Genomic DNA, 13,025 nt, shown 5'->3' on the forward strand with positions numbered 1-13,025 from the left:
TTGTCGATGCGAAGCATCCAAATAGAGTATGCAAGCTTGAGAAATCCATTTATGGATTGAAACAAGCGTCTCGCAGATGGAATCTTTGTTTTGACGAGAAGGTTAAAGAGTTTGGCTTTCTGCGAAGCGAAGATGAATCTTGTGTGTATGTGAAAGCCAATGGGAGTATAGTGAGCTTCCTTGTATTGTATGTCGATGACATACTGCTCATAGGAAACGATGTCCCAACCTTGCAGGAGGTCAAGTCCTGGCTTGGGAAATGTTTCGCTATGAAGGACCTCGGAGAGGCTGCTTATATTTTGGGAATAAGGATAGTAAGAAACAGAGAAAAGAGACTGATAGGACTCAGTCAGGATACATACTTGGATAAGGTACTAAAGCGTTTTAGTATGGAAAATTCCAAGAAAGGGGAGTTGCCAATCCAAAGCAATACCAAGCTGAGTAAGACTCAGAGCCCGAGTACAGAGGGAGAGATAGCTGATATGAGTCGAGTACCTTACGCTTCCGCAGTAGGCTTTATCATGTACGTTATGACTTGTACTCTCCCTGATGTGGCCTTCGCTTTGAGCATGGTCAGCAGATATCAGGGGAACCCTGGTAGAGCCCATTGGATTGCAGTTAAGAATATTCTTAAGTACCTGCGAAGGACCAAGGAATGGTTTCTAGTCCTCGGTGGGAGTGATGACTTAAGGGTAAGAGGGTACAGTGACGCTAGTTTTCAGACGGATCGGAATAATTTCCGATCGCAGTCGGGCTGGGTCTTTACCCTAAATGGAGGAGCAGTGACTTGGAAAAGTTCCAAGTAGGAGACCGTAGCTGATTCAATGTGCGAATCAGAGTACATTGCGGCGAGCGAAGCGTTGAAGGAGGCTATATGGTTGAAGAACTTCATTGGAGACCTTGGAGTTGTGCCATCCATAAAGGAGCCGGTGGAAATTTTTTGTGATAATGAAGGAGCGGTTGCCTTGACCAAGGAACCGAGAGATCATGGTAGATCTCGACATATCGACAGAAAATACCATTTTATCAGACATCGGGTAGAAGAGGGACTCCTCGTTGTGAAGAGGGTATCATCAGAAGAAAACCCAGCAGATCCCCTTACGAAGGGACTGAGTAGGGTCAAACACTTGCAGCACGCTAGGAGCATTGGGTTGAAGGATGATATAAGTTTGGGTTAGATACGAAACATGTAATAGATAGTTTGTAATTGACATTTGATGAATAAATAAAATTGTGTTATTTATGAGTAAAGCTACTATCTTGTGTTGGTTATTTATCTATTGTTTCAATTTTGCATGTTTTGACTTCCTGAATGATAGGATTATTCAAACAGTCCACAGTCAGTTATATTTTGGAAGTAGATATGAATGAAGACTGTCATGAATTGTTTGTAGATTGTCTAAAAGGTTTTGGGAATAACAAAGGTTTACTGCAAAGTTCATGACTGCTTTGAATATGATTTGAGCATTGGAATAAACCCGAGTTTGCTGGTATCACTTCGTGGTGTTTTGCCTTAAGTGATCGCAAAGCGATAATATCATATAGTCTTAAAACTTAGAGATATGGTTGTTGTTTGTTGGTTGGTTATGCATTGATGATGTGCAAACACATCAATAACTTGATGTTATAAAACGCATTGTTGTGCATGATTCAATTAGTGAATAATAGATGCATATTAGTCGAAGTTTATCTGTTCCTTTTATTCTATGAGAATAAAAGTGATATCTTGGCCACTTGATGATTTGGTTTGACTTATGTGCCGGGCCCGGTCAGAATGAAGTTGATGTGTTCAACTAAATTCTATGTCAAACAAATCGGAAATCAAGGAACAAGTGCTGGACAATAAGCATTGTCAGCATGATATCCATAATAGAGGATTATATGATCCCTTATCTGAAGGACAAGTTGATCGGAGTTGACAGCGAAGTATAAGAGCTACGATTGCTAATCGGATTCTGAAGTCATATGTGAGATATAGTTACTATAATTATCCAAGTGGGAGACTTTTGGAATAGTGTCTAAGCCCGTAACTATATTTGGTATGCACTTGACCCGGTTGTGCATGGTCATTTTGGGTTGCCTTCACCAGAGCAACTTAACAAGGTAATTTATGGAGAGAGAGAGAGAGAAGATTTTATGATTTGTTAATATATTATAAGAATAATGTATTAAAGGAGAAATCATATTATTTAATTAGTATTAGTCATAAATTAATTGGGAATTAATTTGGTGACTAAAAGAGATTAACTAAATAAAGGGGTATAAATTGTTAAATGTTTCATAGTTGAATATATGGGCTGGGAAACCTAATGGGTCAAAGGGAGAACGAAATTGTGATGGGAATCCATCAAAATTTCGTCCATAAGCCTTAATCCAGAAGGTTCCATGGGCTGCTTGGTCAATAAGTTGTCCATTAGGGTTTAGACTGAAACCCAGTGTCCAACAGTATAAATAGGGACCCCTAGCTCCCAAATTCGACCACTTGCTTCCAAGGAAACCCTAGGGACGAATTTAGCATCCTCCTACCTCTCTCATATAGTTTCCTTCTTGCTTGTGGTGTTTGTAAGCCATTAGAGGAGTTACATTTGTGACTCTGAGCTCAAGAGAAGAAGATCTAAGCCAATATTTGAAGATGTAAACATCTAGATCTGATTCTATATGTAGTTTTTGTTATTTGTATGCTAGATTAGGGTTTGTAAGTCTTGGAATCAAAGCATGTTCAATAGAGAAACCTAGATCCAAGCATTAGGGTTTGTATGAGCACATAAGAATGTTTCTTATGCATAAAACCCATCACTAACATGCAGCTCAATAAACACATATAACAGGCATATAAGGCATCCTTCCTAGATCCTTCGCCCTAAACTAGCATGTTGATTACATAGTTATATCATAACATACACTTGTATGGGTAATTTGGGAGAGCTTACTTGAGCTCGGCTGATTGCATGCACCACACCCTTTTTCTTGTTTCAAAGTCCTTTTTTTTTATAAATCCGTTCTATTTTCAAAGTTCTTTTTATAAGACGATTTTCTTTTGAAAATTTCTTTACCGTGTCCTCAATTTCAATTCAGTCACACCTGAGAACGTGCCCAAATCCCTCAAACCAAGGCTCTGATACCAACTTGTAACATCCCAAAAATCAAGACCAAAAATTTCTTTTTAAAACATTAAATAAACCATAAGTATAAACACAAATATATTCAAAGTGGAGTATCATTTCAAAACATGTTCTAATTATCAGAGTAAAAACATCCCAGGCTAAAACTTCTTGGTGCGTGCCATGTGATCATCCCGAGCTCTTCCCTCCGCCACCGGAAGTACTTGAAACCAAGACTAAAAGCCGTAAGCACGAAGCTTAGTGAGTTCCCCAAGCTACCACATGCCATAGGCACATAACCATATACATATAGCCACATACTGGGCCACCGACCGCTGCATTGGGTCTTACTCGGCATCGAGCCCCGCCCGGCATCAGGTCCAGCCTGGCATTGAGCCCCGCTCGGTATACAGATCTGTCTCTCTTAGGACCCGCCTATCTTTGGGTCTCGCCCGCTATACACATACATGCAATCAAATGATATACTAGCACATAAAGAAAACATTCTCTATTGAACACCTGTACTAAGGCCTCGCCTATCTTGGGCCCCGCCGCTAGTCTGCTACTGATGAGTCATGGAACCCTGTCTACACTCCTATTGTTAGTCAGATACGGGCCCCCTTCCACACTCACTTCTCTCTTATCATGGTCCTCGCCCCCTACTATGATAATATTGAGATATGGAACCCCATCCATACTCAGGTAGTGATGAGATACGGGACCTTGCCCATACTCACCTCCCTACCAGGCACATACAAGTATCACAGAGACAACAAGTATAACTAACATACAAACATTCCTTCGGCACCCGCCCGACATTGGACCTTTGTCCGAAATCTCATACTAGCATACAGTGCCTAGGGCTAACCCTCGAGTCTTCCTACTCATAAACTACATGGGTCGGCATTGTGGCCTTAGACCCATTCACATAGTGAGGAGACTCACCTCGCACAACTGAAGACTGGCTGAAACCTCCGGCTGCTATCCGACAATTCCCCGAACTGTTACTACCCTAGCTCCGTGAGCTACCAATACCAACATAACACTTAGTCCCAAAATGCCCTCCGGAAATCAATCTAAGTCAACTCTGGTCAAAGTCAAAGTCAACAGTCCATGGTCATAGTCAACACTTCCAGGTTGACTTGACTCACTGAGTTGTTCCATCAACTTGCCGAGTTCAAAAGCCCAGAATCCTACAATCGCGAACCAACTCATCGAGTCGGCCCCTGACTTGCCGAGTTCCCTGGCTAATCAGACTCGTAACAAACCGAGTCAACTCGTCAAGTCATTCCGCTGACTCGCTGAGTTGACTCATAATTGGAAAATGGGACAACTCACTTAAACTCGTCGAGTCCCTCCCTGGACTCGCCGAGTTCCTAGGTCTGTTGGACTTTCTTAAAGGATTAAGCCCCTATACTTTAGATCTGAACTCCAAACTTCATAAACACTCTGGAAATGACCTATTAAGGGTAACGTTTCTAGCTTTACGCATCCTAAGTCCTTCTTAATGGGTTTAGACAAAACCCTAGCTCATTAAGGCATAACCCCATGGTCCAAAAAACCCTTATTACACCAAACCAAGACAGGGAAATCAAGATCTAGACTCTAGACATCCAATAACCATGTAAAGTCCTGGACTTTACTTCCTTGCATGGCCTTTAGGGCTCCAAGAGGCCATAATAATCTCTTTAAGCTTGCATGGGACTTCCTAATGGCATAAAGCTTGCACCTTTATGCCTTAACCACCCCAAATACTTCCAGATCTGAAAGGATCATGCTTGGGGGACGTCCAAAACCCAAAGACAACCATTCTTGGACCAAAAACCTTCCAAAAAGGGGGATATAAGGAGATCTAGTAAACCAAAAGCCAAGATGAAGACTTGATTACCAAGAAATGCAGCAAATGGAGTGTATCTTCTGGATCTACTTCCTTCTTCTTGAACCTCCAAATTCCTTCTTCTTCTTCTTCCTCTTCAAGAGCACACAAAACACACCAAGGTGGCTCAAACACTCACAAGATGCACTAAGGTTTCATGGGTGAGGGTTTGGGTCTGGGGGTTGAAGATGAGGCTGAGGGAATGAGAATATGATGCTTAAATAGGGCACCAAGTCCCGGAATTAAGGTTTCCTAACCCAGACCCGACTCGCCAAGTCAGTCCCCCGACTCGCCAAGTAGGCCATTTAATCCGTGACATGGAACTGGCTCCGACTCGTCGAGTTCTTCCTTGGACTCGACGAGTTGACTAATTGACTTAGGGTTTTTCCTTCCCTAACTTGGCCTCGTGGATTCTGGGTGTTACATTATATATAAAACAGTTAATTGTTTAAAACTATTTTTCTTTTTAAATGATATTTTGCTTTTTATTTGGATTTAACATGATATTTAAATTAACATTTTAATTACACTAAATTAATCATTCAAGAAAATATATCATTAGTATGAGAATAAATAACATTTAATAACATGCTTAAATTAATAAATTAGATATATTAACAATAAATTTAAGAAGTTTATGGTTTCAAATCCATGAAGTGCATGTAAAATTAGGGGTGGAATTGGTACGGTACCAAGTTTTTTTTTCTCCAAACTGTGTACCATACCAACTATAGTTGGTATAAGATTTTAGCTACCAGACCGTACCAAGTGTACTTGGTACCAATTAATTTGGCTACCAACAAATTTGGTTGGTATATATTGGTATTTGGTATATACCAAAATTTTTAACTAATATATAGTATACAAGAATATAAGTTGAATTTGTGGACATTTGGCCGTTCCTTCACTCGCTTCTGGTAGTATTTTTTTTTTTTGTAAACCACTAAAAGGATTAAAAGAGGTCCACCCCTAGCAAGTTGCTAGAGGAAACAAATGGTAACAGTACAAGTACGAGGAATGAGAAGTTAGTATTCCTTTTTAAGTTTTAGTGTATGTATCATCGATCTTGTGCACATCAAACAATAAGTATCAAGAAATTTGTCGGTCAATGTGTTAGTTTAGTAATTATAAGATTTGTTAGTTGTTATTCTAATTAAAACATGAATATATGAGAACTCATCTTTCTTTGTATTTATGAATTGATATATATATATATATATATATATATATATATATATATATATATATTGGTTGGTACGGTACAACCGTGCTATTCAAAATTTCATACCGTTACCGTACCAAGACTACTTAATTGACATGATATTACCAGTCAAACATATCGGCTACCAAACAACTTGGCTACCAATTTAATTGGTTCGGTTGGTAACATGTTGATTGGTTCTCTGTGGTACATATTTGCCAACACTATGTAAAATGACTTTCTTTATGATATATAATAGATAAAAGATAATAGATTATTTGGTAATAAATAATTTATTTATTTTCGTAATAACACTCTCACATCTAACAAAAAATTTCATTTGGAATATGTTTTGGCTCATAATGAATAATAGTGCAATACTTACAAAAATTATTAACTTTTCTATTATTGATATAAATATTGATGTGAAACAACTAACTCTCAAAAAAATTTAATAAAATCAATATAGATCAAATCAATTTTGAGATAGAAAATGCTCTTAACGAGAACAACATGAAATTCAAAATAAGATTTTCACGCATATACTGGAGTTTGAGATTTTTTTTTTCTGTTTGATTCTAAACAATCTAATAGAACTAATCCCTAAAATGTCAAGCCCGTTTGCGCACACACGTTCTTCACCCGTTGTGTCGCTATCAATGTCGGCAGCGGTGTGCAATTGTTGCCTTTCTTTCTCTTTATATGCTTCACTGTCTCTCCTTCCTCATGAATTTTTTTTTCTTTCTTTATTACTCCCACAAATTACTCTATTTGTTTTTGTTCTCTTAATATTGAATCAACACACACATGGAGGATCATGCCTTTGATTTCTTTCGTCGGTCATCGAACCCAAACACGCATATAGCTACCAGCAAGGGTGCCAACTTCTTTCTCCAACAAAAGGGTGGTGGGTGGTAAAGAGATGGGAGGAGACGCAAGGAGGGGGTGGGTAGATTAGGTTAAATGGGTTTGTATTTATTTTAATTTAACATAGGAAGAAACCAAAAAAAAAATCAAACAAGGGTAAAATAGTAAATTCATACTAGTTATGAAACAATTAAAACCATAAGGAACAAGCGTATATTGGTTTAGATAGTTATATTGAGTTAGTGATAGGACCCTTAAGTGGGTTAACCTCCAAGAAGATAGAAATAAGAAGAAACAAAGGTTTGGAACAATTTTCTCTGCTATCTTTTTCTCACTAGCAAAAGATTACAACTTATATAATGACTAACAACTAACTCTCAACAATAACTAAATGACCATGCATGCACTTAATCTAAACGTGGCTTCTACACAGGAGCACTAACTCCATTATTTGACACATGAGGAAAGACCAGGTCTCCCTCCTAGAATGATGCAGACGTGAAAGACACTTTCTGTTGCTTTTTGGGTTCCTCAAGTTGATCCTTCACTGGATTGGAAGGTTGGCCCAGTTGTGGTCAATGGGTCTTCTGTGGGCTTGTGGTCTAGGATCGTATCAATGCCCTCCCCTTGAGATGGGACCTTGTCCTCAAGGTCGTTGATGGTAACACCGACAGTAGAGGGCACAATGACAGGTGGACGATGCCCGCGTAAGGTAACTTGTTGGTTGTTAAAGCGGAAGGATAAAGAGGGAACCAAGAAGTCTGTTGTAATGGGGCCCAAAGAGCGGAGCCAAGCATATCCTAAAATCAATTCACATCCGGTGAAGGTGAAAAGAAAAAGTGGTACAGGGAATAAGGTTCCATCCAAGGTGACGGGAACGCGAGGGCAATACCCGTGGCAATGTAGTGATTGAATCAAGTTTCGATTGATTTTTCTATTATATGCACAAAGTATACAACTATCTCTCTCTTCTTTATTTTTTTCATCCCCGTATATCTATTGATTGCTTTCTTAGATTTTTTTCCAACTTTGATGAAGAGACGAGGGGTGTGTTGGGTTTGGTGGAATGGAATGGAATTCGGAGGAAAAGGAATCCAATTCCACCATATTCCAATGTTTGGTCAATTTTGTATGATGGAATTAGAATCCTAAATGAAAAAACTTTCCATCAAATAAGGGAAAATACTTTCCTTCAAGAAGATGATGTAATCAATTCCATACTGTGAAGGAAAATAATATTTTACCTTATTACCTTTGTTTTATTTCACAACATAACCTCTACCACCATCACCCACAACCGCTACCACCCCCACCCACCAAACACCTTCACCACCACTACCGCCACTGTCACCACCACCACCTATCACTGTCACCACCACCTACCGTCACCACCGCCGACACCACCTACCACCGCCACCAACACCCACTACCATCACCATCATCACCACCATCACCAACCGTTGCCACCTCCGTCATCGCCACCACCACCGATCACCGCTACCGCCAACACCAACCACCGCCACCGCCACCACCACCTACCACTACCGCCACCACCATTAACACCACTATCACTGTTATTACCGTTACCGCTACCGCCACCGCCACCGCCACCGTCACTCCCACCACCACCTACCGCCATCGCCGTCGCCACCACCTACTTCCATTGTCACCACTACTGCCACCACCACCTACCTCCAATACCCCGTCACCGCTACCACCACCCACCTACCGCCACCGCCACTGCTTCCACTATCCACCACCATCACCTATCGTCATCACCACCCACCATCACCGTCACCGTAACCACCAGCCACCACCCGCCACCGCTACGGCCACCACTACCATCACCACCACTATCACCACCATCACCTACCACATTCATTGACATGAATGCTCAATTAATAAAACGGAAATTTTCTATTTTGTACTCCATCCGTCCCAAAATTATAGTCCATCTTTCCTTTTTGGTTTGTCCCAAAATAATAGTTCACTTCTAAAAATAAATAACATTTTTACCAAAATACCCCCTCATTATTACTTAACCAACTAAACATTTAATGAAACATTAAATGCAAAGTAATGACAAAACTGTCATTTTATTATATAAAGTTAGTGGTAATTAATGTTTTTCTTAATTTGTGTGTTTTTTGTCTGTGGACAATAATATTGGGACGAAGGGAGTAGTTTATTATATATATATATATATATATATATATATATATATATACACACACACACACACACACACACATTTAAGATAGAAAACACAGTAAAATTAAGGAAAATAGACAAAAAAGCGGTAGTTCTGTTATTTTACATGGATTGCAATTCTATTTCATGCCAACAAAACAAAATTTTGAATTAATTCCAATTTCATTTACTGCCAACCAAACAGTATGTGGAATTGGATTCAAATTCCTGACATATATATTTTCCAATTACAATTCCAATTCCTATAGAAACATTATACGAACCAAACAACACTGATGCGGCCTAGTCACCGGGCATTGATATTCGCTGCTTCTGGCATGTAACACTTGATTCATTGTACTTCTTAGTTTAGACCCATGGGGTGTAATGTTTTGCAGAATCGGTCCCTAAGGGGGTAGAATTGTTTACTTTGGGATAGTTGGAGTACGCTGGGTGTACTCCTTGTATGCTGAACGTACGAATGCATGTTGGTCACGGAGCTCATCCACGTATGTTGTGTGTACGTGGAGTACGTTGGGCGTATGTGAGCAGTGTAGAAACCCTAATTTTAGGGCTTGTACCATATATAAACCATAAGATAGCCTCATTTGGCCTTGTTTAACCAGCCTCCATACCTTTGAAAACCCTAGTTCTCCCTTGCCTTTATGTGGTGCTTTTGAGCTATTGTTTTGATCATTGGAGGGTGTTATGCATCTTGAAGTGGTAGAAGAAGAAGCTTGAAGACTCATTCTTTGGAGGAGAGCCTTGAGATCCAGCTTTAGCACCTTCATTTTGTGGCTTTTGATGTATAAAGTTCAAGCTTGTCATCCCATTTCATAGATTTATTCATTGGTTTGCTTTTGGCTATTTTGGTCCCTTTTTGGTTGGTTTTGTGAGCTAAGGACGTTTTTGGAGCTTATCCTGGCACATTAAAGGTTTCTTAAGCATAAAGGTGCAACTTTATGGTGGGTTTTGTAGCACCTGGTTCCTAGTATGTATTTTAATCTAAGTATTTTTGCATTTTTAGCTGGAACTCGGCGAGTTGCAGGCCCGACTCGCCAAGTAGAGACGAGATATCGAGCACATTTAAGTTGGCGACTCGACGAGTCCATATTTTGGACTTGGCGAGTCCGCCAATCTGGATGAAACCCTAATTTCAAAGGTTTGCACCCTATTTAAACATCGTTTTGTGCCTCATAACGGCCCCCATTGCGTCCAGAACACCCCCTCACGAAGCCCTAACCCTTCTTTTAGTAATTTGAGTGCTTTTAGTGCAATTCCTTGAAGTTTTGGAGAAAAGAAGAAGGTAGATCAAGAGGAGAGGAAGAAGATCCATAATCTTTGTGCCATTTCAGAGCTTTTAGAGGTATTTGACTCGAAACCCTCTCTGTTCCTTCATTATTATCTCATTAAGAGCTTAAGATAGTCATTTTAAGGCCTCTTCTAGTCTTGATCTTTGAGTAATGAGCTTATAGTGTTAAGGGACTTCAGATCTAGGCATGATTGAGCTCTAGGAGCTTGGATCTATTTCCTTTATGAGTCTAACTTGTGTATAAGTCCTAGATCTACTCTTCTAGTCCTTTTTAAGCCTCTTATTTCCCTTTTGATGCATGAATACACGTAAAGTTTGAAACTTTACGTGTAAAACCTACCCTAAGAACCCAGATCTATGAATGGAATGCATTGGATTCAAGTAGAAATGAGTATATAGTAGTTTCATGCATGCGACTTGGCGAGTCGAGTCGCGAATTCCCGATTTTCCCCTTTTCAAGTTACGCTGAGTGGGATCAGTGAGTTTTAAGTGGACTCAACGAGTCGGAAGCCAGAATCAGTAATGGAGGGACTCGGCGAGTCAATGCCCTGACTCGGTGAGTCCAAGGCAATCTCCTTGCCTCAAGAACAGACTCGACGATTTGTTCATACAACTCGGCGAGTCGAATGAAGGACTATTGGGTATCTGTATAGAAGGAGAACTCGTCGAGTCAATGCCTAACTCGACGAGTAGGGACGGGAGTGAGGACAATCGACTGGATAGGGACTCGACGAGTTAGCGAGCCAACTCGGCGAGTCGGGTCAATTGGAAGTTGACTTTGACTTTGACTTTTGACTTGGTCAGGGGTAAAATGGTCATTTTACCCTAAGGACAGTTAGCAGTGTTTGATTGAGTGTTTCGTGGGAATTACAGCCGGAGGATTTCCGGAGTAGCAGCAACAGACAAACAGTTCCCGCGCAGATCAGCAGCTACTTCGAGGTGAGTTACCTTCCAGTAGCGGTGGGTCTACGGCCACAATGACGACCCACCAGTAGGAGTTGTATGTTAGATGATTGTCTTTGTGATATCATCTAGGTTTGCTACTACCTGATATGTTATATGCTAGCTTGATGTGTTACAGTAGTAGAATTTGGTTGTTAGGACCGAAGGGTAGTCAGACACCCCAGATACGTCTGACAGTATGTGATGTCATGATTATATGCTAGCATGATCTGAGATATGTGTTAGGGGTAGTAGGAGGGGAACAGTCCCCGAGTTTGGTTGTTAGGACCGAAGGGTAGTCAGACACCCCAGATATGTCTGATAGTATGTTATGTTATGATATGTGATAGTAGTAGTGGTAGGGGTGAAACAGTCCCTGAGGTTCGGTTGTTAGGACCGAAGCGTGGTCGACACCCCAGAATGGCCGCACGGGTAGGTCGGCACCCCAGAATGGCCGTACCGGGTAGGTCAGGCACCTCAGAAATGCCTGACAAGTATGGTACGATATATGATCGTACTGTAGGTTATATGATTGTATGGTATGTGGTACGTTGGGGGAACTCACTAAGCTTCGTGCTTACAATTTTTAGTTTTGGTTTCAGGGACCTCTTCTTTGAAGGGGAAGGAGCTGGCGCGGTAGCGATACATCATACACATACACTGTTTCTGCCTTACGAGATTGTTCTGGGATTTGTACTCTGATATTTAGTTGATTTCGTATTGTGGTTTTCAAAAACGATTTATGATTGTGGAATGATTTGATCAGACAATGTTTTAGTTACAAATGCTTTCCAAAGTATTGATTTAAAAATGAAATTTTTGGACGTGAAAATTGGGTTGTTACAGTTTTGGTCTCATGCATGTGTTAAGTCAATTATTTAGCTCTTTTGAGCTCTAGCGCCTCATTAAGCCATACATGCATATAAAGTTGGTAACTTTACGTGATAAACCACCTTAAGGAAGTCAGATCTGAGTTTGGGTTGAAGTTTTAATCGATTAAGAGCTGAATATATGAAGTTGACCAAGTTGGTGGAATACGTTGGGCGTACAAGCTGGTATGCTACGCGTACAAGCCCTAAAGCAAGTACGCTAAGCGTACGAGCTGAGTATACCCCGCGTACTCAGCAGATTGGACTTTGGACTTTTGGGCTCTCGTTTTGGGCCATGTTGGACTTAGTTATCTTGGGCCTTGTTGGGCTATTAGAATTCTATTGTTGGGCTGTTGACATTTTATTGGACTCTCTTGGTTAAAGGCTCGTTAAAGGGATTGGGCCCAATTTAGAAAATTGGGTTATATTTGGGCTTTGAGTGATTATTTTGGAATTTGGACCCTTTGAGAAATTGGATTAGGCTTTGACCTTGGGCCAACTTGGGTAAAGGGTAAAAAAGTCTTTTATCCTAGTTTAGACTCTTAGTGTGAGTTGGGATCCAATTATTAATTGGATATTATTTCGTGATTGATAGCGCGGGGATTTTACTAAGCCAACAACCAGAGATTTATCTATGGGATTCAGCAGTATGAGGTGAATCTCCTCA

The sequence above is a fragment of the Lactuca serriola genome, chromosome 6, assembly GCF_051521515.1.
Source record: "Lactuca serriola cultivar US96UC23 chromosome 6, Lser_US96UC23_V15, whole genome shotgun sequence".
In the NCBI taxonomy this organism is placed as follows: domain Eukaryota; kingdom Viridiplantae; phylum Streptophyta; class Magnoliopsida; order Asterales; family Asteraceae; genus Lactuca; species Lactuca serriola.